Raw genomic sequence first — 26,792 nt, forward strand, 5'->3', positions numbered from 1 at the left:
AACAATTTTAACGTGTCTTCAAATAGTCTTTTTTTTTTCTGCTAACAGGATGCCGGAAAGTGCATTTTGGCCTTAACAGTCCACTCTGCTCATCTTATTTTTTTTAAATTAATTATTTAAGGGGTGAAGTTTGGACTTGAAAGTACCTGAACCCGACAGTGCTTCGATGCCTTTCTAATGACAATACAAATCTGTACAAATCTCTAACATATGTTAGCATAACATCACATAACGTAATATCTCAACATAATAAATAACAGACTAAAACAAACATACTAATTCGGTTTTCTATTACAGAGCACATTAGCAAGCACCTGCCTCTCTTTGAGAGAAAACGTGCCCTCAGATCTTTTAATTTGATTTCTCACACTGCTACAGTTAGTGGCTTTGCCGCAGATGTTCCAATGATTAATGAAACTGCAAATTGTGCTGAAGATTGCGAATTGTGTGGGTGTAAGCCAACGAAAAGTATCATAGTTCACTGCTCTAAAAATGGATGTGTGAAAGCGACATTTAAGAAAAACACAATATTATGTTATGAATTGGATTTATTTGGACAAGGAATTCTAATCTGTGCACAAAAACAGAGCTTATGAAGATAAGACATAAGTATTAAGGTAAATAATGTGCAATATAACTTAAACAGACCCAGAGCATTTCCAGCATGATAGTTAGGTGCTGGGCCATGCAAGGGAGGCACCTGGCTGAGAAACAGGGGATAAAACCCATCAAGATGCGTACAACCAGTTTTGCAAAAAGCTAGACCCGATCCTCTACACCAAGTTCATGAAGACCTGTAGATTGACCATGTCAATTAAGTAATTAATGTTCACCTGCACAACTGGGTCACTTCCTGGACCAATCCAGGACCTAGTCCATGCCTACACTTAATATCAACTTAGGAACTTCTGTATTGTGGACATTGACCTTGTCTAGAAGTATTTGTTTCATTCTGACTGTAGGCATATTAGGATGAAAAGCTAGAGAGTGGTTAACCCAATAGGAAAGCCTGTGAATACATGCCAAAGGAGGGTGTGTGAGAAATTCAGTTTAGGAAGCTGTTGGAAATTGGGCTATTAGATTTGTGGCAACTACAAGTAATACGTCCACAGTAGTCCTCACTGGAAACCAAAATCCCCACTGTAGCGCTTGACTCTCACAGGGCAATGGGAAGTAGCAATCCAAGACCTATTCAAGGGAGGTGCTATGGGCTAGTAGTCACCAATTACTTGCACACAGTAATAACACTAAATAAATGATTGTCCAGTCAGTACTTTTTCTTTAGAAAAAGAAGTACATCTATTACGCACACACTACTAAATACTATGCAATAACTTACAAATATATACATTGGCAGATGGAACATACCATAGATGACATTGTGTAATCACTGGTGACCCCCTAGAGGGGTCACCCAAACATATCAAGTGAATTTCAACAGTCATTTTGTAATAACCACAATACTTTGGCATGAGTCATTATCATTATTATGATAAGGCTGAACCAAAAACAAAATGTGCAATCATTATGATAATCTAATAAAACAATTATAAGAAAAAACACGTATTTTTGTGTATTTGTTTCATATATTATGCATGTAATGATAAAAACAGCCCCTAGGGTGCATCACAGTGAAAAGAATGGCATTGCAACCATAAAGGTAGACCCTTGACGGTGTAACCACATTAACATTACAATTATACATATTGAGGCCTTCCAGGCCTTCTGGGATGTTACCATACACCAGGCCCCTGAAAGACAAAAGACTTGCGGCGGTAGAGCAAAGCTCCAGCCATGGGAGAGCTTGAAACAACATTGAAAACCAGTGAAGGTGATAATTTCCCCCCCATCCCCCACAAGTTTGGGATGAGGGCACAGAGAGTACCATATGAAGAAAGACTGTTGTACTGAAGAGCTTGGTGGTCGTCCTGTCATCTTGGGACCACCACAGGCAGAGATATAGTCTCCACAAAGTATTTTGGGGTGTGCTTCGTGGAAAGTAGTAAATACTTCTCTCCCGCTGTGCCCAGGAAAGCTGTGTTAACATTTTTCTTTTGTTTTCTGTCCATGTGGCCTTGCAGCACATTTTTCTGTTTGTGTATCAGGGTGCCCAGACCCACTCGGGCACCCCAGGGATTTCCTTTGTTGGAGGGCTGCTCGGGGAACTCGCCTCCGGCTGCCCTCGCTGGCTCCCCATGCTGGCAGCATGTGAGCATTCTTTTGAGTCTACCCGCTCCAGTAGGCAGACATGCAGCAAGTGTGTACGCCCCCTGCTCCCCCAGATGCAGGTACGGGTAGAGTACGTGGGGTTGGGGTGCCAGCGGCACTCTCCTCGCCCGTTTTGGCTGATTAAGGGCTGAGGGATGGGGTCCTGGGCCCCTTATGCCTCCTGTGGGTGGAGTGTAACAGTGCTCCTCAGAACACCAGAATCCCAGGGAATCGCGACGGCGCTTCCCCGCATCATCAGTACTCTGGGGTCTAAAGATGAGGTCCTGGCCCCTTTATGCATAAATCCGCCAGGGGACTGGGTTTCCGAGCAAAGTGGGCAAAATGGACTGGGGGCTCAATGCACACCCTTTCCCCTATATAAAATGCCACAGCTTCCTTGCACCATCCCCTGAGGAAAAAAAATTAACCGGCAGCAGAGCCCCATACGTTCTGAGAGAGGAAAGTAGGTCCAAGGTCACCAAATTTGAGTATACCATAACTCGAGCCCCGATGGACGGATATGAATGATCCTGGGCTCATTTTACTCTTGGTGGCAAGCTCTCTCAGCAAGGGGCAGTTGCAGCCCCCATCCTCACCTCCAAAGTGGTGCAGTCCCCAGAAAGCTGGTTTTCCTGGTCCCTTGCACCAGCTCTCCTCTGGTTCTTTGTTGGTGAGCACAGGAAGGTCCAGGGCTTGCCCACAACTGGACCTCAGGGGATCTAAGGGGCCAGCCTGACTGGCTCTTGGGGAGATCCACTGGCCCTAGGCTCCACTGGGCAGAGTACTGGGTCCTGAGGGGGAGGGTCCAGAGGTTCTTTCTTACAATTCTCCCTGGCAGTTCCAGGACCCAGCAGCAAAGTGGGTAAAAAATCCACAGGCAAAAGAAATCTTCCCCTTGTGCAAGAGTTTATAAAGGGGAGAGGAAGGTTCCAGAAGACAGGCACCCCTAACCAATCCTCGGGTGCCACATCACCTCTCTACCCCTGCCCCAACCCTCCTACAGAGCATGTTGGGACAATCCAAAATGGCATCATCCAGGAGCCACAGGCTACATCAGCTCCAGGGGTCTCAGCACCACCCCTTGCTGACGACACTTCCAGGGACTTGCCCACTAGAATTTCAAAGGGATCCCCCTGGTGGGTTGGCTCCAGTTGTCTAAGCACTCACTTGTGTTCAGTGGGCGTGGGCAGACCCATCCCTTGTGTAGTGTGACAGCTGGGTGAGTGATACAGATCATTCTGCCCCACCCTTTTCATCCTCAGGAGCTAGGAGAAGTACTGCTATTTGCTCCTTTTGTGTGCCTTTGTTCCTGCTGCTGGAGAAAATGTTATAACTAGGCACAGCCGGGTGATACAAAACCTGGGCTTTGATCCTGAGCTGAGCCAGGAAAATATGGAAACTTTGAATGACTCATAAGATGTACAGTTATCATTTTGGAAGTTGCAAATTTGGTTTTCTCTCACAGATTACACTCCAGTTCATGACATCAGTGATCTCTGTTTGCCAAGGGGAAGTGAAACTCCTATGTGTATACTATATACTGTAGTTAAAACAGTAAAGACAATGAATTTCCCTAATAGTGTACAAAACCCTCATGAGGCCTATCCCAGGTGAATACCTAATCCTGCAGAGTCCCCATTGCGCCAGGATACCTGTGCGCTGTTACTGGGCTGTGCACAACAGTAGTCTCCCACTTGCAGCCTGCACACATGTTCATGTATGACCAGCCAAGTGCCGTGGCTTCATCGTAGTTGACTTATCTTAAAAGGCATGCATTGGCGTAAACATGCCCAGTCCGTTTACCGTGTGATTACCGTGGGTGAGACACCGGTAGTGAGACTCACCCACAGTAAAAAGTCCAAAAACTGGGTGATCAGAAAAGCAAAAAAATCCAGGTGCACTGCAGGGGCAAACCCCAGTGCAACAGAAGCCCCTTTTAGTCAGAAAGCACTGGGCGCTAATTGTGTCATTGGGTGTCTTTTACCTCGGAGGTCTTGGGTCTTCTCAATTGCAGGTCCTCAGACTAGGGACAGAGTACCCTTTTAGCACGTGACTCTGATGATAATGAAAATGAGCAGCCCAAAGCTGACTCAAGGAGGCACTATGGGCTAGAGCTCAGAACCCAACAATGCACGACATAACACTCACTAAAGACCTGTTCAAGTAGTATTTATTCTTTGATGAGGAAAAGTGTTAATATTTTCGCAAATAGATATTATACACAAAACTACAAATCAAATACAAGTTCTCAGGAAGGAATACCACTTGGAAGTGCTCCTAAATGGGCCTCGTAGACTAACCAGGATAAAAGCCACAAACTCTAAAAAATGTCCCTGAGGCAAATAAGTTCCTAAACTTAGTCTGTTCCTGTTCTCTGTTAGGTACCCTGTGAGAAGTTGTGGACCAGTAGGCTGTAAACCTAAAAGCGGTAAAAAACATACATGTACCTATTACAGAAAACAAACAAGGCTATTCAATATTAAAAGGCTTACCCAGAAGACTACTGGCTTTATCAAGAAAAGAGCAATATTCACTTGCACTATATGCAAACTAAGTCTACTGGCTTTAATGGGCACTCTTCTCCATATAATTATAAGGCCTACAACCTTTGACATCAACAATGTTTTGTTTGTACTTTGTGCCAATCAACCACGTTTGACTCCACAACACAAGTGGTCAACTGGTCAACTTCCTCAGTACCTTAAACAAAAGCCTAGGAGGTTTGTAGCTGTGTGCGCCCTTACCTTACTGGGCATCCGTTCCAACCTTCTGGTATACGTCGCCTGACAAATTTTTTTACCTGCCCTGGAGGTCTGTGAGTGCATGCTTTTCTTTCTTCATGTTTCCTTTGATGTGGCAGCTGCCAAATATTATGTGCTTATTGTTTTTTAATTGTGGCGTTCCTTCTCTGTCTTGGGACACCTGCACACACTTCTGTGGGAGTCATGCAGTGGGTCCTTCTAGCCACATGGCCTGGGATACACATCCCGCCCTCTGATGCATCTGCATGCAAACTGCTTTATTTTGTTTGGGCATGCAGTGCAGGCACAGATCACTGCAGGGAGGTGCTCTCATAAAAATCATGATCTCCCAGGCCTCCCCTATCCCAATAAAGCCTGTGACCACTCACTGGCAGAAAAAAAGGGGCATGAAAGGTTCTTATTGCCCTAGGAGCTCATCTGTCATTTTGGCCAATCCTCCTAAGGGCACAGGAACACAGGTGGCGTATTTATGGTATAGTCTGCCCGTAGGAGTCATCTCCTTCTTTGGGAACATCATGGGTGGACTTTCTGTGTGGTAGAACCCACAGATGGCTCTGCTGATGGACTGAACAAATGTGCTGACAATTCTGTTGGGCTGGCAGCCTCACCCAAGCTCCAAATATCTGTATGACTAAAACAGGGATATATTTGTCACCGTTGCATTAATTCGCATTGCATCTTCAGTGTTTTTCTTCTAGGAGACCAGCCCTAGCCAGCAGAATCAACATCCAGTAGCATTCCATTATGAATATTTTTCACAATGATTTCCTGCAGCCTTCCTGAAAGCCTCTAGCAATAATTCACTCTCCTCCTTCGCGGCAAATTAACATCAGGTATCTGGACGTGCCCTCCAGTCTAGTTGTGGTGTTCTCAAGGCCAAGGGTTTCCCTAGCAGCATTGCCTGAGGGCCTCCTCTCTACTTACACAGACTTCTCTTCTACCTAGTCCTTTGTCATTTTTTGGATGACCGTGACAACAAAGTCAACACTGCCAACTGCAAGGGCATTTACAAAAGGACCACAGCAAAAATATAGGGAACTTCTTCCTCTGGGTCCCCTGCAAATCCACCTTCCTAAGGCCCTAGAAAGGAGTCAGGCAGATTGTAGGACAGCCCTGAAGAAAGTCCAAAGTCCACTAAGTCTAGAGTACAGGTCCTTTCCCTCACCCTACAGCCGCATCTCATGAATTTCGGTTTGGATACCAGTGTGTCAATCAAAGTCAGAGGAAACAGAGACAACGTTTAAAAAAGACTGTATGATACACCAGGGGTGTGCAATTTAATAAAATATCTTCTTGTCCATGGGACAGGTTCCTTCTTAAATCTACTTTTCCTGTAAAAAAATCAACTTGTCCCTTTGGTGCCATGTAGTGCAGTGACAAATTATGGCAGCAATCTCAAAATGTAAGAGCTCTGATAACAGCCTCTGTGATTATGCCAGGGCTACGACTATAGTAGGGCTTGAATACTTGCAATTTCAATCCCTGCTATAGCAATTTCCTTATTTTGCCACCTTTTCACAGATCTACATGCTGAGGCTAGAGGAAACAGTAAGCAATAGTTCCAGAGCTGGAATGCCCTTGAGTCTGCAAACCTACTAACTTGCATGTTTTAAGGATTTTCACCAGCTCTTCTTTAATCTTTTCCCATAATGAGAACGTTTGGAAATTTACTCCTGACAATGGCAGAAGTAGAAGTTCTTCCCGGGTTGGGACAAAAGTGGTTGGAGGGAGAGTGAACTTGTAAACGCTCAACGGATTTTCACATGAGCAAATCCACACTTGCATTTTTGCTCGTGCTAAAATACAGTTCATAAATATTTTCTAGGAATATGACTTCCTGGTCTACTTCTGTAAGTTCTTGTGAATTCATGAAAGCCACTAATTCAAAGACATATACCATGGGTGCACTTTTGTAAATTTCTTTAAGAATTGTGTCTGGCATTAACAAAGATATTTTGTTTTCATTACACTTCTATTTCTCTCTCTATCTATCGGCTGGCTTTACTATGAGTGATCGCATTCTGCTCTTCCACAAGGAGCATATTGTCACACAAAGTAGTTTTGTTCAGTGCCAGGAACTTCTGTGGCAATCAGTGGCATAACGAAACTGAAGGGGGCCCCCTGCAAGTAACATGGAGCCCCCTCCCTCCAGACTCACTCAGGGCAGGTGCTGTGCTGGGGGGGGGGGGGGCTTTGTTTATGCCACATGTGGCAATGTGTGGTTTCTGAGACCAAAAACCTGTATTTCTTTTTGCCAGTGTTTGTTACAATGGTGAGGGCCTGGCAGCTCCCACAAAAAAAGTTACAAACGCCATGTCAAAACAAGACACGCATTGACGAAACCAAAAGACTCACAATAAATGTCAGATCGGTTGGCTTTGCCAGTGCTTGTGCTATTTTCATGCTTCCCATAATCTTATTGAAAATGGCTACAGTGATTTTCCAATAGGAATATTTTTGGGAAATGCTAGCATGCATCAACACATTTTACTAAATGACCCTTCAAAGAAATAGCAGCTAACATTCCATAGTAGCAAACCTTTTTTTGGCTACTTGCATTTTTTTCTGAACATTTTATTTTGAAAGCAAAGAATCATCACTCTTGCTTACAAGCTTCTGCAAACATTTGCATCCACTCAGAGCACATTCTGGGAGCATTACACTTAGCCTCATATTGGTAAATTCGTCAAACGTGTGTGTACACTTTTCTTTTTTTACTGGAACCACTGTGAACTTAAAATGTTTAATTACATCGCTCACCCTAATAATGAAGGTTTTTCATTAATAAACCATAAATACAGGTTTGAACAGCATTAACACATGGACACACATTACCTCAACTGCAGACAGTTCCCTTCTCTATAAACTGGCAGTCAATGCTTTTGTGCTGCAGGGGGTTGGGCCTACTTGTCCCAAGAACAAAATAAACATAAAAACTTGTTGCCCTTGACCCCAAACAATATGTCCCGGGTGTCAGGCGATAGGAATTTCACATCCCTGTACACACACTGCCAGCGATGACCCCCCTTCCCCCATCCCGCTCAGACTGCTTTAGTCGCATGTTTACAGGTAGTGCTTATTCTGATAGGACACTTGTGAAATCGCTACCCTGGAAAGATGTGACAATACTTTGAGTTCTACATACAACATCGTCTCGTGTTGCCATTAGAAAATGGTTGCTTTGTCTTATTGTTCAGAGCTTGAAAATGAAGACAGAGATGCCTGAAACGTTGTTTGCTTTGCCTGGATCTGTGACAAGTAGATTGATCACTGCATGTCATCTTCTGCAAACTCTGCCTCGGAATAGTGCGACATGCAAAGAAGGCATTTTGGGCCAGATGTAGCAAAATGCATTTCTGAATAGGAAACTGCGATTTGCGACTCGCAAATGGCAACATTTGCCGTTTGCGAGTCGCAAACAGTTTCCTACATCTGGCCCTTTGTTCTCTGAATCAAATGGTTTATGTTTCTACCCAGTGAGCCCTGTTTAACAAAAGATGCATATAGTGCCTGGTTGCTTATGTGTATAAAGAAGCCTTTTGAGGTAAGTCAGTTAATAATGCATTGTAGGTATAATATGAAAGAACCCGAGCCTCCTAGTGTGGTTGACTGACCCTTTTATGCCCCTGAGGTCGGTGAACTGAGTGCCAACTGTAATTGGGAAATAACAATTTAATATATCGTTTTTATTCAAAGTGCCCTGGTTAAAATTACTGTCTTTTAGGTCATTTATATGAACAGTGTATTTTTTTAAACTAAGAGCCTGATTTAGACTTTGACGGAGGGGTTACTCCGTCACAACGGTGACAGATATCCCGTCCGCCAAAATATAAATCCCATAGGATGTAATTGTATATATATATATATATATATATATATATATATATATAGTGAAGGGGATATCTGTCACCGCTGTGACGGAATAACCCCTCCGCCAAACGCTAAGTCAGGCCCTTAGTTTTTAAACAACATGATTTGTCATCAAGGGTAGGATCCGGGTTTTAGGGGCAGCAGAGGTGAAGGTTAAGTCAATGATGCATTCCTTCAGTAGTCTAGACAAAAAACAACATGCTCAGGAGAAACATCATGCATAAGTATATAAAGGAGGATTTTTTTTTTTTTTTTTTTAAAACTTGGGTCTCAACTCAGACTGAGGAGACAGAGGAGGCTCTCAGCACTTCAGAGAGCCATCAGAAGACCAGGCAGCACCCACAGGAGTCCCAGAACAGGGGGACAAAGAAGATGAAAAGTGCAGTCATCGCAGCACTACACTGGAAGGTCCCATGCCGCCGGAAAACAACTCAGGGAGCTGTGCATCGGAGGATGGAGTGCTGGGGACCCGTGCTACAGTGTACATGAAGAACTTTTGGAAAATATGCACAGAAGCCCAAGAAGCTGCAGAAGATGCGGTGCACAGGGGTACTTTTGCAGCACGGGGAGGCAAGCTCTTACCTCCTCCAAATTTGGACAGGTGGACCTTTAGACAGTCTGGGTCACTTCGGTACACCACCTGTGTTCCAGGGAGCACGCTCATCATCAGGAGAGGAGTTCCAGAGTACAGGTTGTCGTCGCAGAAGGGTGCCTGCAGAAGCAGGGAAGTGACTCCGTCAATCCACGGGAGATTCCTTCAGTTCTTCTGGTGCAGGGTGAAGACAGGCAGTCCTCAGAGCGTGCACACCTTGGAAACTATTGCAAAAGCTGGCTGGAGCTGAAGTTGCAGGTCACAGGAGTCATCCTGGATACTTTGTTACAGTTACAGCGGATCCTGGAGCAGTCTGCGGTTGATCCGACAGTCATAAGCTGAAGCACAGCATGCAGAGGAGTCCTGGAGGAATCTTGCAAACCCAATCTGAGGAAACACCCAGACAATAGACCCTAAATAGCCCTTAGAGGGGGATTGGCTTCCTACGCTGGTATGCACCTATCAGGAGGGGTCTCTGACATCACCTGCTGGCACTGGCCACTTAGAGGCCTCCAGATGGTCCCCACACCTTGGAATCCAAGATGGCTAACACCAGGGACACTCTGGAGGAGCTCTGGGCACCACCCCAGGGGTGGTGATGGACAGGGGAGTGATCACTCCTCTTTCCTTTGTCCAGTTTCGCGCCAGAGCAGGGAAAGGCGGTCCCTGAAACGGTGTAGACTGGATTATGCAAGGAGGGCACCTTTTATGCCCTTCAAATCATTTTTAGAGGCTCTGTGAGGCTACGTCTCCCATGCCTGTAACACCTATTCACAATGGGAGAGGGTGTAATATCCCTCTCCTAAAGGAAATTCATTGTTCTGCCTTTCTGGGATTGAGCTTCTCAATTCCCAGGAGGGCAGAAACCTGTCTGTGAGATGGCAGCAGCTGGGGCTGCAGTGGAAACCTCAATCTATACGTCAGACCTTTGCTCAGAAGAGTCTAATGTACATTGTGCAGGAATATTTGTAATGACATACCAGCCCTGTACAAGCACATACTCACAGATTTACAGCACAGTCCTGTTAAATGTATATTTTTCCCAAAACCTCCGGTTGATTTACTTTATTAATATCAAATCCTTTTGTGATCAGGCTCATTCACTTACTGATTTTGCAAATATTTTTCAAAAAACCTCAGGTTGCATTGCTTTACGAGAAACAAATCCTTTTGTGATCAGGCTCACTCACTCACTGTTTTTTCCAAATTCATTGTGAAAGACACAGCAACTTTTTGTAATAGTCATTGAGGGTTTCTCGATTCTTTTGATACTAGTCAAAGCAGCTTTAAAGTGACTTCCAAAGATATAGTCTGCCAGAACTACTTTCAAGAAGAATCCAATAGATGTGTTTGCAGTGTTTGTGTTAAATATTCAGCTCAATTGCTTAGCTAGGAAATTCTCACAGTATCTCCTTATAGGGACTATTGAAAAAAGGAATGTGCTTCTGGGACACAAGTGTCCCCCTTTCCCAAGAAATTGGTAAAGCAATTCTTCGACTTGTTCACATAGCAAAGAAAGAAAGGTATGTAACAATATTTTTCCAGATTTAGAGAATCCTTGGCAGAACAACCTTTTTTAATTCATTCACTCATCATATAACTATTTCACCTGGGTACTTTAACGTTTTCAATATTTTTTCCTCGAAGTTAATGCAAGGGTTTCAGCTTCTCTGTTCCAAAAAGGTGCAGGTAACATGGAACCCCTTCTTGCTGCCTCAATCTATAGAGAAATCAGGGGGAAGGGCACTTTTTGATATGGTCTTTAACACGGATCCCATTAGACTGTTTTTAGGCCATCTGTTCAATTTAGCACACTGACTCTCATGTGTTTTAGAACGCTAAGTGCAATCGGCCATTCCAGATTCTCAGAACTGTTTTAAGTGTCACGATTCAAAGGACCTGTGAGTTGCCATCTTCCTTCTGTTTTATATAGTTATCTCTTGTTGGCCTTTGACGAACTCAGTTGGAGAGAAATTTTAAATCGTCTTTCATGTCAAGATGGAATAGTAGCTCATTTGTCTCAAGGTTTTCACCTTCTTGTATATGGCTTGAGAATTCTGTCAAATTATTTATTTTCATAAGGGGGTGACATTTGGCGCTATTATATTATTGTTTGTATTAATGTGTTCCATCAGAATGGGTATAATATTTGAAAATTGCTAATAAAATTCCTCAGGAAGTCGATAAAGCCCTGAGTGCTTGACTTTCAAAAGTGGTTTAATTACTTGATTATCTTCAGAGTAATTTATAGCTTAAATCCTGAGGCTAGTTTCTTGAAAATGTATACTTGGTAGACAGCAGTTTACGAAAAACGTACCTATGTATGTGGATACTGCCCCAGCCCATGTGTAGACATTCTCTTAATATCATTGAATTCTAAGCTGGCACCTTTGTTGTAATAGGACTGCTATTTAGATTGGAGTGCAGTGTATCACATTAAACGTTTGCATTCTTATGTAATCAAGACATTACCACCATCGACATTCTTCTGTTTTAACTTGGAAAATAACTCAGCTCTCTCTGTATAATGGCAGTTATTTTTTAACTTGATGTTTACCAGCCAATGATTTATGTTAGTGTTAGCACAGTTTACCACCTAACGAAAAGCTTCCAGGGACAACCAAATTAAGCGGAGGGTTGTCACAGACCCATAGTCGTTGTATGCCTAAATATAGACTACAGAATTATTAGCTTACAAGAAAATCCAGCAAAAATATCGAAAAGCAATATATTGTGGCTATATAGTAAAGCCATACCTGCCTGCATACCTATACAAACTTACCTTATTTGAGATTATATTTGTGTAGCAAAGTATTTAAAACTTGATTTTCCGTTACCATACCTCCATTGCTTATGCACAGAAAATATTTGAAGGCAGAAAATAACACATTTTTGATATCTTTATTTGAAAGCAGTGAGACGTACAACTTCCAATTAAATTGTTTTGAGTCAGTCATTTGACTTAACCATTTTGATTTCCCTCCAGATATCCTGCTCAATAGAAATGTCAATGCTAAGAGTGATGGAAGAGCCAGAGTTTCTCTGAATAGATTTGATTTTTCTTGGACTCTAAGATATTTGAAGGTTGCTCCCTCTTACAACGGAAGACTAATAATTTTATTTCAAATTCGATAACACTCAAGATTTGGCTATTTCTGTTACTTAAGCAAGCGTATTTAGACTTTTTAAGTGTCAATAGTTATTTTCCCTTTAAATAAGCATATTCCCAATCAGTTTAATTATAACGTGTCAAGTACTCATATGAGTATCTGTGTGTGGTGGCTTGATTAGGTTAATTTGTAGGATCATTTAATTAGGTACTCCCTCAGCCGCTCACTAATATTCTACTTCTAACTATTGTTGTATTTGTACTGGGCTTTGTAAAGTGCAAAGTAGGCCAGTGAGCCTCTTGCCTCTGAAGATCAAGGAAACCAGAGACCTGTGGGTTCCTCCAGTGTGGCTAGACCCATTCCATTTCTATCCCTTGGGGCCTGAGGTGCTGTGGGTGTTTGTGAATTGGGTCACGTAAGGAGTTCCCCAGAGTTTTGGATGCCACTAGGAAGTGTAGATGTTTATCTTCCTTTTCCTGTAGTATTCTTTGGGGTTTTACTTATAAAGAGCAATGTATGGAGTCATGAAATATTGGGAAATCCAAGGGGTAGCAACTGCTATCCCTATGTTACTGCTAGTCATACCTGTTGAATGCTGTGCCGCGCGTTAAATGTATTGTGTTGTTTTGTAGTGGTATTTATATACCGCTTTTTACACCTGACAAGGCTCCAAGGTGTTTTTCAGACGGGTAACTTGCTACTTGTTTAGTCATATGTACTGGGTTAAGAATATCAAGCTGTTCTTCGCAGTTAGCAGACTATTAGTTAGTAGTCCAACATACAGTTTCTCATGCAGTCTGTCACGTAAAGCCGCCATGCACCAATGTGCGGTCTATCAAAAACCTGTCATGCGCTATATGTCATGATGTGGGTTTGCAGTCTGTCATGCCCGTGTTTATTCAGTTTATTACACGTTGCCTTGAGTGCTATGGGTTGGCCATTCAAACAGGCAGGCCTGATCATGGGCTCGCACTCATGTCTAAAAACAAGGCACGCAATCATGCAAGGCAGGAGCTAAAAATCTAAATATCAAGCAATATCTTCTGAAGAGGGTACGCACTCTGTCATGCTGGTGGTCATTTCAGTGATCGCAACGGCTATCAAATAGCGGACGTTCAGGTGATCATGCTATGAACCATGCCTGTGGTGAGGCCAGCGCATGCATGAATGTATGCACGCAATCATGGAAGAGGCGCACCTGTAAACAGGGCACAAGTAATAATGGTTCACAGACTTCTCATTGGGCTACTTTATGTAAAATATGTTATTGCATTTCAGTATGACTGTATATTGTTCTATAACATCCAGAGGTGATTCCAATGTGGACACACTTTCAATGATATGCATAGCTGCTCCCTGAGGGGCTTTGTGTGCGACTGTACGTGGCATTGATCTCCAGCCTTTACCATTTCATGTTCATTTCATGTTTTCTTGAATGCTTTCTTGCAGTTTTTGTACGTATGCTGCATACTGCAGGCCGTATATGGAAATACTATTATCATTTTTTATCTCTTTTTATGGCCAAATGGGAATTCATTGCCAGGACTACTTCTTGTGGCTGATCTAGGGAAGAGCCGGATCTTTGCCACCCCCTAAACTCCAGTGGGTTTTCAATGGTCCGTATTTCCTCAGGAAGTGAGTTCCAAAGTTTGGCCGCTTGAACGGAGAAAAAAGAAGAACATAAAGGTTTCTTTTTGAAAGGACGTGATTTATTGTGGTGTCCTTCTGGATCGCAATGTTCTTTCCTCCGACTGTGCTTTGATCTTCACTTGTAGATAGTCTGGACCACATCCATTGATGAGTTTCTGTGTAGTGCACAGGACATGGGGAGTAGATCTTCTTGCGACTGGAGGTCAGTCAGGTGCTTCTGAGGCAGGAGAGATGTGATCTCAGTTAATGCGCATATTGCCTCACTGCAGTGTTCTGAATTATTTGTAGCTAACACCTATCCGAAATGACACCCGATGGAGAAGACCATTTTCGTAATCCAGACACCATAACAGAGGTAGTTGCCTGGATCTTTTGTGGAAAACCCAGATATAGGAAGAGAACTTTGTTTAAGTATTGTGTCTTTGGCTTCTTACTTTTCAGTAGTAAGAGTTTGTGTGCTAGCAATTACTGGTTTTCAACACGCTAAGGCGTCGAGTTTCCAATCTATTTCTTTTCAGTTTCCAGTTGCCATCCGAGTCAAGGTTTATAGTATGTTCAGCCCTGTGCTGGTATGGAGTGTCAAATGGTGTATGATGTCATTTCCAATATACCCACAATTTGGAGTAATGCTCCACTGCTTAATACCAGTATTCAAGTTAAGAATTTAGGATACTACCCCCCTTATCTACATCTATTGAAGGACACTTGCATTTGTCCTCATACAGAATCAAGATGAACGATCTCCCCCCTGATCTAATAGGTCGACAAGATGAATACTGTTCAAAGAGCTTGGTAAGCTTAATCACTTGAAGAGAAACTTTCCAGGCTTATTGCAGTCTTACACTTTTGAACACAACTCACATTGTCGTCTGCTCAACTCTGCACTGTGCTGCATTAAAGAGCAACAGCCATGGCAGGGGAGACCTTGAAAGTAATGGAAATATTGATCTCTTTGTATTACCTGTGGTGGTGATTGACTGTGTGTGCTAGGCGCAGCAGCATTGGTGATTAGTGGTATGGTTGCTGATCCATTCTTTTAGGCTTGATTCAGTGTCTTGAAATCCGCTGTGATTTGTGCAGATACGGTGTTAGCCATTGTCTAAAGCCAACAGCAGAAGAGTACAGAGTCCCTGCTTACTTAGCACAAGAGACTTGAAGAATCCTGTTCACAGTGCAGGAGCCAAGTGAGAGTTCGTGAATGAAAGGAACATGGGGCCAGATGTAGCAATATTGCAAATTGCGACTTGCAATTTGCGAGTCCATCCGACTCGCAAATTGCAAGTCGCAATTTGCAATGCAGTACGGTGTCTCAGACACCGACTGCGACTCGCTATGGGGTCGCAATGACCCACCTCATGAATATTCATGAGGTGGGTCGCAAATTGCGGCCCCATAGCTAGTATAGGCACTCGCAAACATGGAGGCCTGCTGTCATCAGCAGACCTCCATGTTCGTGACTGCTTTCAATAAAGCAGTTTTTTCTTTTTTTTAAGTGTAGCCCGTTTTCCTTAAAGGAAAACGAGCTGCACTTAAAATAAAAACGAAACCTTTAGTTTCGGTATTTTTTCAGGGCAGGGAGTGGTCCCTGCCCTGAAAAAATATTTTTGGGTCCATTCACAAAGTGGAAGGGGTCCCATGGGGACCCCTTCCAATTTGCGAGTGGGTTACCATCCACTTGAAGTGGATGGTAACTGCGATACGATTTGCGACCGCGTACGCGGTCGCAAATGGTATTGCATACCACTCAGACTCGCAAATAGGAAGGGAACACCCCTTCCTATTTGCGAGTCGGAAATGCATTTTGCGAGTCGGTTCCGACTCGCAAAATGCATTTCTGCATAGGAAACTCCGGTTTGCGACTCGCAAACGGCAAATTTTGCCGTTTGCGAGTCGCAAACTGTTTCCTACATCTGGCCCCTGATGTTGGTGACCAACAACACCCCATGGCCCTTGACCCCACCTACATATTTAGAGGACAACATGTTACTACAGGCACTGAGCAAAATATATATATTTTTTTTACAAAACTATCATCACTAATTAAAAAGTAATTATTTTCCTTTACCCAAAATGCATGTCAAAAAAGGACAAATGCTCATTGGTTAATTACAAGACATCAGAGCAGTGCTGTTAGAACAATAAGTAGATTCATGTTGGAAGATATGGGCAGACACAAGGAAGTCAAAGTGCTGAAATTAAAAAATGATAAATATGAAAAACAAGTGCTGCCTGCTGTACGATAGAAGAGGTGAGTAGACAGGTGGATAGACTAAGTGTTGTTTCAGCTCTAATCTGCTGTCAGATCAATGCACACCCAAAATGAAACAATTCGGGTGAAACGTACTCGCTACACATGGCTCTTTCTTGACTGCTTCCATTCTGACCCCTGCAGTCCTTTTCTAAGTCTCCATTTTCCATCTCTCCCATCCCTCACGTTAGTACTCTGAGACAGCCCAAGGGTGGCATAAAGTGATTCACACATAAAAAAAAAAAACACAACGTTCCATGGATTGACTCTGTTCCAGCCATCCTGGTTTTGCTAACCTGCAAAATATTGAGAAGCTAGGATTTTCTCTTGACTGGGCCTCTGGTCAGGGTCAGCTTTAGCGTTGGTGATGTCAGGTGCGACAACATTTGTTGATGCCCTCACCAGTGAGCACCTTCGCCACAGATTCCCTCACTACCACCCTTTAACAGTGCCCGCAAGTCTCCATAACCACTCTCCCTCAGATGCATTTAATTAGTTTTATAGCACCACTCAAAAAAGTATAGCATGTCAGAGCACTGTGTATCACAAACACATTATACGGATGCACTTCAATCATGTGTGGAAATCAGTGTATAGGGAATTTTACATAAGATAAAGGACTACAAGGTGTAGGAGTCACATCATCCATACTAGTAGGCAGTATAGTTTCAGTGCTTGATCTGGAGAAGCACAAACTCAGAATGTAAAAAGTACAACCATAGTTAGGGGTTGTCTTTACTAATAAGAATTGATTTCTACCCAATTGAACCCTTTTTGCAACATTAGGATAATGAAAGACTGGGAAAAAATCAAAATGCTCTAGCCTATACATTGCAGTTTGCATGCATCTCTTTGATGGCAGTTTCTAGCTCACTTGTTCTATGTTAGGATTTGAACTTATAAACTGCAAGTGAGTAAAGGGAATCTCCAATAAAAGCAGTAACCCACAAACCTATTTAGATTATATCCACTTTGTGATTTGCATGGTACACGTTCTTTGCAGCAGGCGTATTAACCCTTTGCGCTACTTTGTGATGAGTTAGAACTTCCACTAGACAAAACTCGAACTCTCCTCAGAAAGTCCATTAATCACCAGAGTTAATTGTTGAAAATTACTGATGGCAAGGAACGCTGCAGCTTTAAAACCATAAAAGACTCCCTCACCCGAAGTCAAGGCCCGGTGCAGTGGCACCGATCGCACCGCCCTAGAGCCGGCCCTTCCGTTGGTGTTTTGAGTGCCTTCACCAGCCTAACTGGCCCTTAGCGTGCTGATATTCCTAAACATGCCTGTCAGTTTTGCCACAGCGCTTCCTTCTCACACTCACATCTACACAACGTCCTCGCCTTACACCCTGCCCTAATAGAGCAATTCACCCTGACAACAAACCCTTTAAAGAGAACCCCACACTTTTGAATGTGTCCATTATGTGCCCCCCTGATGATCCTGGAGACGCCTGATTTTACTGCTTCTAATTCTCCATAGACTGGCAGAAACACAGATACCAAGGGCAAGGACTGAAACGTGTTCGGTGGCAAGAGAGATTAGACAAGCAGCCATGAAGAGCTGTATTGAGGTTTTAGCTGTGTTTTTGGTTTTATTGGCCAGCATTCGGCTAGCCGTAAGGTCAAAGTCCTGCATTTCTGTTTTCTTCCAATTCCCCTCCAGGCCTATCTGCTGGCGTGGCCGGTTTGTACAATGCACTATCTCGCTGCCGGGTGAGATGCTCCAGTTTTGGGGAAAGCCATAACATCCATAAGGCACTATTCACGCTCCCTTTAGCTTATCTCCTCCTTCTCCCCCGCCCTCACTTCCATTTCTCCAACTTTTCTTTGTCTTTCCCCACTTTAGCAGCTACAGCCGGGGTGGAGTTCTTATTGGGCCTCTTCTGCCTGCAGTTGGGCAGACAAAAAGCTCATAATTAGCGTGAAAGGGTGGGCGGGGGAGTAAGTGAAAGGGTGGATGGACAGATGCATGGATAAATGAGTGAAAGGACGAATGTAAGGATATGAAAGGTTGCATGGATGGGTGAGTGAAAGGACGGATGAAAGTAAATGGATGGATGGATTAGTGGTTGGATGAGACGAATGTATGGACTGTTAGGCTGGATGGATGAACATAGTGAAACAGTGGATAGATGGATGAACAAAAGGATAAATGGATGTAAGGATGGATGAGTGAAAGGGAGAGTAGATGGATGGCTGGATGAAAAGGTGAGCTGATGGATGAGTGAAAGGGCAATGAGTGAAAAGGAGGATGAATGAGTAAGTGAAAGGGTAAATGGATGATGGGTCAGAGAGTAGATGGATGAGTGAAACTGAGGATGGCTGAATGGAGGGAAGAGGTGAGTGAATGGGTGGATGGATGAGCGAAGGATAGATGATAGGGAAAGTGTGGGAGAAGTTTGAAGATGGATAGGTAAGTTTGGATATGGATGGACGGGATGGTGAGACACTGAATGATGGATGAAGGATTGAATAGATGACAGAATGTAATGGTGAAATGGTGGGTGGATATCCCTTGGCAGATGGAAATATGAAAGGATGAATGGATAGATGCTTGGATGGAAAGGACAAGCAAACTCTTTCTGGATACTCCCTTGGCTTTATGTGCTCTGAGGCACACATACAATGGCATAACACAGTGTCAACTTAATACAACAAATATTGTAACTGCTGCCTATAGTGCAGACTGCTTTACAACAAGGTCAAAATATAACTGTTGGGAAAATCTTTGTTTTCCTAAAACTGAAATCTATTTATTGTGACACCTCATTGCAGCTTGCACAGACCTGACTGTGATTTATACAAACCCCTTATTTTGTAAAATAAATCCCACTTTAACTGGTTTTCTGGTTCTGCAGCTACCTTCATCCATCCAAGCATTACTTGTTATTCCTTGTTTCATATACTTAAGCACAGGTCATAATTTTTCAGTCAGACCTCCTAGGCCCTGGAATACTCTATTCATAAAACCATATCAGGTATCAAACTGTGTTGTAATAGTTCATAACTCCCCCTGGAAAACCGCATTAAACGCATATTATGTTTAGCTAGCTTGTTAGAACTTAGTTCATTTTGTAAAATGGCCCTTTAGTATACATGTGTTTCGATGTGTAACATGATTTCTCTGTGGGAGAAATCCCTTGACACCATGCTTAATTTTTATATAAAAACGTGCCAGTCCTCAAAGCTCTCTTCTGAAACACACAGCTGCTGCCATTAAATGTGCAAGCACAGAATACTGAGGCAGCTAATCCTAAAGCAATCTCTGGACTCTTTAATCCATTTACAGTTACTCCCTGCCCCAGCAGGTGACTCTTGCAGCTTTCTGCTTTCTACCTTTGCAACGCTTTTTCGTTTTTCTCTTCCTCCGTCTTTCCCATATGTGTCTTTTGCTCGCAGTAAATGCTTGAAACAGAAAAATAAGTGCCGGCCCTCAATAATAAGTGCTGGTGCCCCGCACTGGAAATCACTGGCTCAAATTAAGCACTGCCCGAGACAAACTGGGAGGGGCAGGCCTGGCTAGCCGCCACTATTTCCACTTTATGTTTAGACTGACAGGGCTGGCTGACAAACCATCCCTTCCTGTCCTCTCAGTCTCTATGATGTGCAGAACACAATGCAAGGTCTTCGATGCCAGGTGGGGTGGCGTAAAAGTATCTGAAACAGGCTAAAAAACCCAGCTGCTCTAAATGAAATATTTGTTTAAATGAACGACACATTCAATATAAAGATCTGCACAAAGAGGGATGATTACACAGACAGTTGTGGGAGTTCTTCATTTCCAGCTCTTATTTCTGACAGCTAGTCTTTGAGAGCCTTTTGTTGCTCGAGTAGTGTCATCATAATAAGAATTTATAAGAAATCTGAAAAAGGGAAGTGGAGTTTTTCTTTAATACTGTGGTACACATCATCTTCAAAACATGTGTTGCTTAGTTGTAAAAGAGTGTCCTTTCAGATGCAGTGAATGCACAGTAAGCCAGGGGCGTATCATAAAGTGTTGTGCTGGCTCAGTGCACAACCAAGTGCCCCTGTTGTTTTTGTTGTTGTTTGATTTTTCTGTTGCATTTGAGGAGTGACAGTGGCGGCACTATGGTGGGGCCAGCTGCAGCCCATACCACAGCACTCTGTGCCGCTCCACTGTACGCCACTCCACTATATGCTATTCCAGTATATGCCACTCCACTCTGTGCCACTCCACTCAAAGCTGTTCCACTGTACACCACTCCACTCTACCCCATTCCACTGTACACCACAACATAATGCCATGACAATCTATGCCACAATATTCCATGATACGGCACTATACAACATGACACTGTATTAATCTGCACTCTATGCCACTCCAGTCTATGCCACTTGAGTTTAATCCGCTCTATGACCATCTACTCCCTTCTTCGACCCTCTATGCCACTCCACTCTAGGAAACTCTACTCCACTGTAAACTACTCATCTGTACAACACTGTACTCCAATCTGTGTCACTATACAATACTATACTCCAGTCTGTTCAATCTACCACACTCTATGAGACTAAGCAACTCCTTCTATGCCACTTCACCACAATTTACTCTACTGTACCCTATAACACACTACTCCACTCTACTCTACTGTATGCCACTCCACCCAACAGCACTGTATGCCACTTAACTCTACATCATTCTATGCCACTCCACTGTACTACACTCTGCTCTACCTTACAATGTTCTACAACACTGTACTCCACTCCATACCACTCCATGACATGGCATACCAGTCCACTGTACAGCATGCCACTCCACTCCATAACACTTTACTCCAGTCTATGCTACACCACTACACTGTACTCCACTCACAGCACTGTACTGCACGACACACCACTTCACTGTAAGAGACTTTACTCTAGGCTATGCCATTCCAATCAACTCCACTGTACGACACTTTACAACAGTCCAGACTACAACACTCTACTCTACACAAGTCCACTCTACTACATGGTATCCCACTCTATGCCCCTACACTCCACTCTACAACACTCTACTCCACTCTATGCCACTATAGGACACCCCACTCAACTCTGTTCCACTCAATGACACTTTAAAATACAGTACACAACTCGGTCTACACCACTCCACCCAACTTTACTTAACTCTACTCTATGACATACTACTCCACTGTACACCACTCGACTCAATGCCACTTGACTCTACAACACTCTCTACCACTATACTGTTCCACACTTACGACACAGTGCTGTATGCCACTCTACTCTTCAACACTCTCCTCCACTCTATGCCTGCCCACTGTATTCCACTCTGTGAAAATTTCCAACAGTCTATGACATGCCATTTCATTGTACACTCCGCCACTCTGCGCTATTCCACTGTACGCCACTTGACTCTACCCAACTTTACTACATGCCACTCCACTCAACAACACTCTATGCCCATTCACTCTACCTCACATTACTCCAATCTATAGCACTCGACTGTATTCCATCCCACTGTACTCCAGTCTACGACACTCCACTGTTTGACGGTCTCCTCCACTGTATTGTATGACACTCCACCAAACGACAGTCCACTCGACGACACTAGGCTGTTCAATCTGAAACACATTTTTATTTTTAAAAAAACAAAAAACATTCAAATTCAATGAAAAAGAATACATTTTAGCTAGGAAAAATTGACTTATTATTTCTGTACAAACCCAACTTAAACTATTCACACATTAGAAATTCTGAAGTTACAGTTACAACTCAATCAATCAATAAATCCGTTTTTGTAAAGTGCAGCTACTCACCCATGAGGGTCTCAAGGTGCTGGGGGGGAGGAGAGGGGCCTCATCGTAAGAGCCATGTCTTGAGGTTCTTCCAGAAGATGGTGAGCGACGGGCTTTGTCTGAGGTGCAGGGGGAGGTTGTTCCAGCTCCTTGCTGCAATATAGGTGAAGGATCATCCAGGGCCATCTGTGTGGAGCGGAGGGATCTGGCGGAGTTCAGGTAGGCTTGTCCTGCATTGTGTATGGCCTTGTACTTGTGGGTGAGTAGCTTGAAGGTGATTCGCTTCTCGACTGGTAGCTAGTGGAGGGTCTTCAGGTGTTGGGAGATGTGTTCTCGGCATGGGAGGTCTAGAATGAGTCTGGCGGTGGTGTTCTGAATGAGTTGTAGTTTTTTTTAATGTTTCTAGTTGAGGTGCCGGTGTAGAGGGCATTGCGTAGTTGAGCTTGCTTGTGACTAAGGCATGGGCGACTGTCCTGCGACAGTCTGCTGGGATCCATCTGAAGATCTTCTGAAGTTTGCGGAGCGTGTGCCAGCAGGAGGAGGTGACTGAGTTTACCTGAAGGGTCATGGATAGGGAGGAATCGAGAATGATGCCTAGGGTGCAGGCATTCTCAGTCAGTGCGGGTGAGGCGCTGAGGGATGTGGGCCACTAGGAGCTGAGGTGGCATTTCCGATGATGATGAGCTCAGTCTTGTTGGAGTTGAGCTTGAGGCAGCTTTCTCTCATCCAGGTGGCGACGGCTTCCATTCCTGAGTGGAAGTTCATTTTGGCCGTGTCCGAGTCTTCGGTGAGGGAAATGATGAGTTGTGTGACATCGGCATATGACACGATGTTCATACCCTTGGCTTCTGACAACAACTGCGAGAGGGGCCATGTATACGTTGAACAGTGTGGGACTCAGTGAGAATCCTTGGGGGACTCCGCAGTTGACTCCTGTGGGTCTGGATGTGTAGGGTGGGAGTCTGACCCTCTGTAGCCTCCAGGAGAGGAAGGAGTGGATCCATTCCAGGGCTCTTCTGTGGATTTCTATGTCATGGAGTCTGGTGCGCAGAGCGCTGTGGCAGACCGGGTTGAAAGCTTCTGAGAGGTCGAGGAGAATGAGCGCTGCGGTGTGGCGGCGGTCTAGGAGTAATTGGATGTCGCTGGTGGCTGCCAGGAGGGCTGTCTCCATGCTGTGGTTGCTGCGGAAGCCAGCCTGGGAGCTGTCCACGGCGTTGTTGGCCTTGATGAAATTCCGTAGTTGATTGTTTTCTCCAGTACTTTGGCAGGGTAGGGTAGCAGCGAGATGGACCAGAAATTCCTTAGTTCTGATATGTCAGCCGAAGGGGTCTTCAGGAGAGGGTGTATTGTGGTGTGTTTCCAGCCCTCTGGGAAGGTGCCAGTGTTAATGGAGCAGTTCATTGTGTTCCAGAGCTCGGGAGTGATGGATGCGCTGACTCTGATGTATATGTGGTGTGGCCATGGGTCCGTGGGGGCTCCGGAGTGGGTGCTGTTCATGATGCTGACTGTTTCCTCTGTGGTGAGCGTGTACCAGCTGTGGATGGTTCTGGTGGGTTCTGGGGACCGTGGGGGTCGGTCACAGGTTCCGGTGCCAGGATTTTCCAGGAGGAAGCTGTCGCAGATGTCCTGGATCTTGCGGTGGAAAAAGTTGGCAAGTTTGCCGCACGGGTTCAGTGATGAGGGGATGCTGGTGACTTTGGATAGGGGATCTGTGACTAAGAAGCAGTGTTTGCAGCGGTGGTCAGTCCAGTCCAGGGTGGAGATGGTCTTGATGGTGATCCGGTTGCTTGAGCTGAAGATGGGGTCCAGTGTGTGTCCTGCGATGTGTGTCGGTGCGGAAACCAGCTGTCTGAGGCTGAGGGTGGTGAGGTTGTTGAGTAGAGCAGTGGTGTTTGGATTGACGCGGTCCTCGAGGTGGAAATTCAAGTGGCCGAGGAGGAGGTAGTCATTTGACGCCTGGGGGTAGCGATGTCTACAACATCCTCTATGAAAGTTGGGCAGGGGCCAGGTGGCCTGTACACCAGGGTGCTGCGGATGGAGGAGTTGTGGTTGGAATGGACCAGGAAGTGAAGGTGTTCCATGGTGGTGCATTGTTCTTCTGGGACGGCCTTGACGCGTAGTGAGGACTTGTGTCCGATGGCGAGTCCTCCACCTGGTTGGGAGGGCCGGTCCCTCCTTAGGATGCTTTATACGTCGGGAATGGCGATGGTGATGTCTGGTCCCGAGGTGGGGTTGGTCCAGATCTCGCTAAGGAAGGCGATACCCGGTTGAGCGTTGTCGATCAGATCCCAGAGTTCAGTGGCATGTTTGTGGAGGGGGCAGATGTTCCGGAGCAGGCAGTTGATAGGGTTGTCGAGGTTGATGGTATGTCTGTGTGCGGAAAGTACCTTCAGCTTGTTGAGGCTGGCGACGAATTTGCAGTTCCTGCAAGTTAAAGGTCTGTGGGTGTCCTTGGGGGAGATGATGCAGCAGTTGCTGAGACGTCCGGTGTTGACGTTGGAGGAGGGTCTCTGAGTCGTAACTGAGGCAGGCCAGGGGGTGGTTTAACGGAGATCCAGGGTTCTTGGTGCTGGGTGCGGTCTGGGTGTAGACGGGCGCAGACGGGCTTGGCGTTGGTGCGCCAACGGCGCGCCCCGCTGCGTCACCACACTGCAGCCACCATTAAGAAGGGGAGGGGGCGATGGGGAGAAGTCAGCTGGGAGGCGGGAGGATGGGAAAGGAGCTTCGCGGGGGAAGGGACAGAGGAAAGGAGGGGAGAAAGGAAAAGTAAAGGAAAACTAGTGAAAAAAAGCAGAAAAAGCAAGAGTGAACGAGCGACACTATTGATGACCACTATACCACCAAGTATGTGGTGCAGGGACGAGCCTGTGGGTGGAGGAGGGCATCAAACTGAGAGTCAGGAGGCTCTCAGTTTGTCCCAGGCAAAAGGCAGAGGCAGCATCAGCAGGTCAGTGCAGTTGCCCTCTCACAGCGCTGCAGCTGCCATTAAGAAGGGGTGGGGGGTGAGGGGTCGGTCAGCTGGGAGGCAAGAGGGCTGGAAAGGTGCTTCGCGGGGGAGGGTGACAGAGGAAAGGAGGGGGGAAAGGAAAAGAAAAGGAAAGGAAAACAAGTGAAAAAAGGCAGAAAAAGCAAGAGTGAAAGAGCGACAGAGAGAAATACTTACTTGTGATGGCCACTAGACCCCCAGGGATGAGGTGCAGGGATGAGCCTGCAGGTGAAGGAGAGCCTCGAACTGAGAGTCAGGAGGTTCTCAGTTCATCCCAGGCAAAAGGTAGAGGCAGCAGTCAGAGGAGCTGGGGAGGGGAGCAGACGCTGACCAGGAGGTCAGTGCAGTTGAAATGTATATTTTACGCACCACCAGTTATAACTTAAATTTATATTTTACACAACACCTTCAATTTACTATAAGTTGTGTACATCCGTACACAGTTTTGTCACCTCGTTTGCCACACTACATTAACTTTAACTTGCCACTGTACCATGCACTGTGTTCTCAGAAATGATGTAATTTAGTATGTCATAAGTGTTGTTATGAATGCTATCATTTCACATGCTTTTACGCATGTAGTATGCACAGGTATACCCAGTGCGTAGCATCCTCCCCAGCCCGGGAGCATGCAAAGACCACGCCACACACAGAGCTCCTGATTAGTCATCTTTATTCATATGATCACACACTAAATCACTGATTACATCATAGCCACTACTAACCACACCTTAACACCTCCCCGCAGGTTGCGCAATCTCCTTTCTAAATCTGCCCAGAACCACAAGGGTCCTAGAACACTGAGTCTCATAACACTGCATCTTCTCCCATGTTAAATAAATAGTATAGACAGAATGACATTAGAGCTCTTCGATGAGTCGTCTAGGTGCTCACACTAGTAGACCAGTTCTTGTGGTCAAGGAAATGAAACTGCATTCTGATTTGGCACCGTAGAGTCCGATCTTGATCTGGACTTTCAGGTGGAGTCATCTCGTTGAAGATTGCAGAAGCTGACATAGTTTGAAGTAGGTGTCTAAAATGTGATGAGTCCCATGTAATGATTTTTCCCGGTCACTGAGCCACCACCTTGTGTCCTTTGCAAGACTCCACCACCAGATGTTCGAGTTCAACTAAAGTGTCCATTTTCTGTTGTTGCTTTTGTTTAGCTAGGACCCAGTCACCTTCAACAAAGACTGTTTCCTGAGTTCGGCGACACCGACCAGCATACTCTCCTACATTTGCGAGAAGTGTCTAGGGTCCGAACCTTATCAGCATCCAAAGGTTGATCCAATGTGGCAGTTTGGTTTTAATAACTATCCCAAACAGTAGGACTGTCACCAGTAGTGGAGTGAGGAGTTGGGCGATAAGCACAGAGAGCTTGGCACAAGGCTTGTCTCGGTTCAAATCCCTCCATTGCCACTCGCTGAGTTACTTTCTTGAGGGTGCCCATGCAACCTGCAAAAAGGCCATTGGCTTGAGGCCACAGAGATGTTCCATTCGGATGCTTGACATTCAGCTTCACAATAAACTTCTTGAATTTGCGACTATTGCACAGCGGATCATTGTCTGATTTAAGAATGGGAGGGATACCCCACGCTGCAAAGATA

The 26,792-nt window shown here is 44.8% G+C and overlaps 1 protein-coding gene across 1 annotated transcript in view; it reads left to right on the forward strand.

Moving 5' to 3' along the window:
• The window catches only part of XKR4 (XK related 4), a 798,732-nt gene that overhangs the window by 388,757 nt on the left and 383,183 nt on the right, over positions 1-26,792 (forward strand).

Source organism: Pleurodeles waltl, chromosome 2_2 (assembly GCF_031143425.1).
Source record: "Pleurodeles waltl isolate 20211129_DDA chromosome 2_2, aPleWal1.hap1.20221129, whole genome shotgun sequence".
NCBI classification, from domain to species: Eukaryota; Metazoa; Chordata; class Amphibia; order Caudata; family Salamandridae; genus Pleurodeles; species Pleurodeles waltl.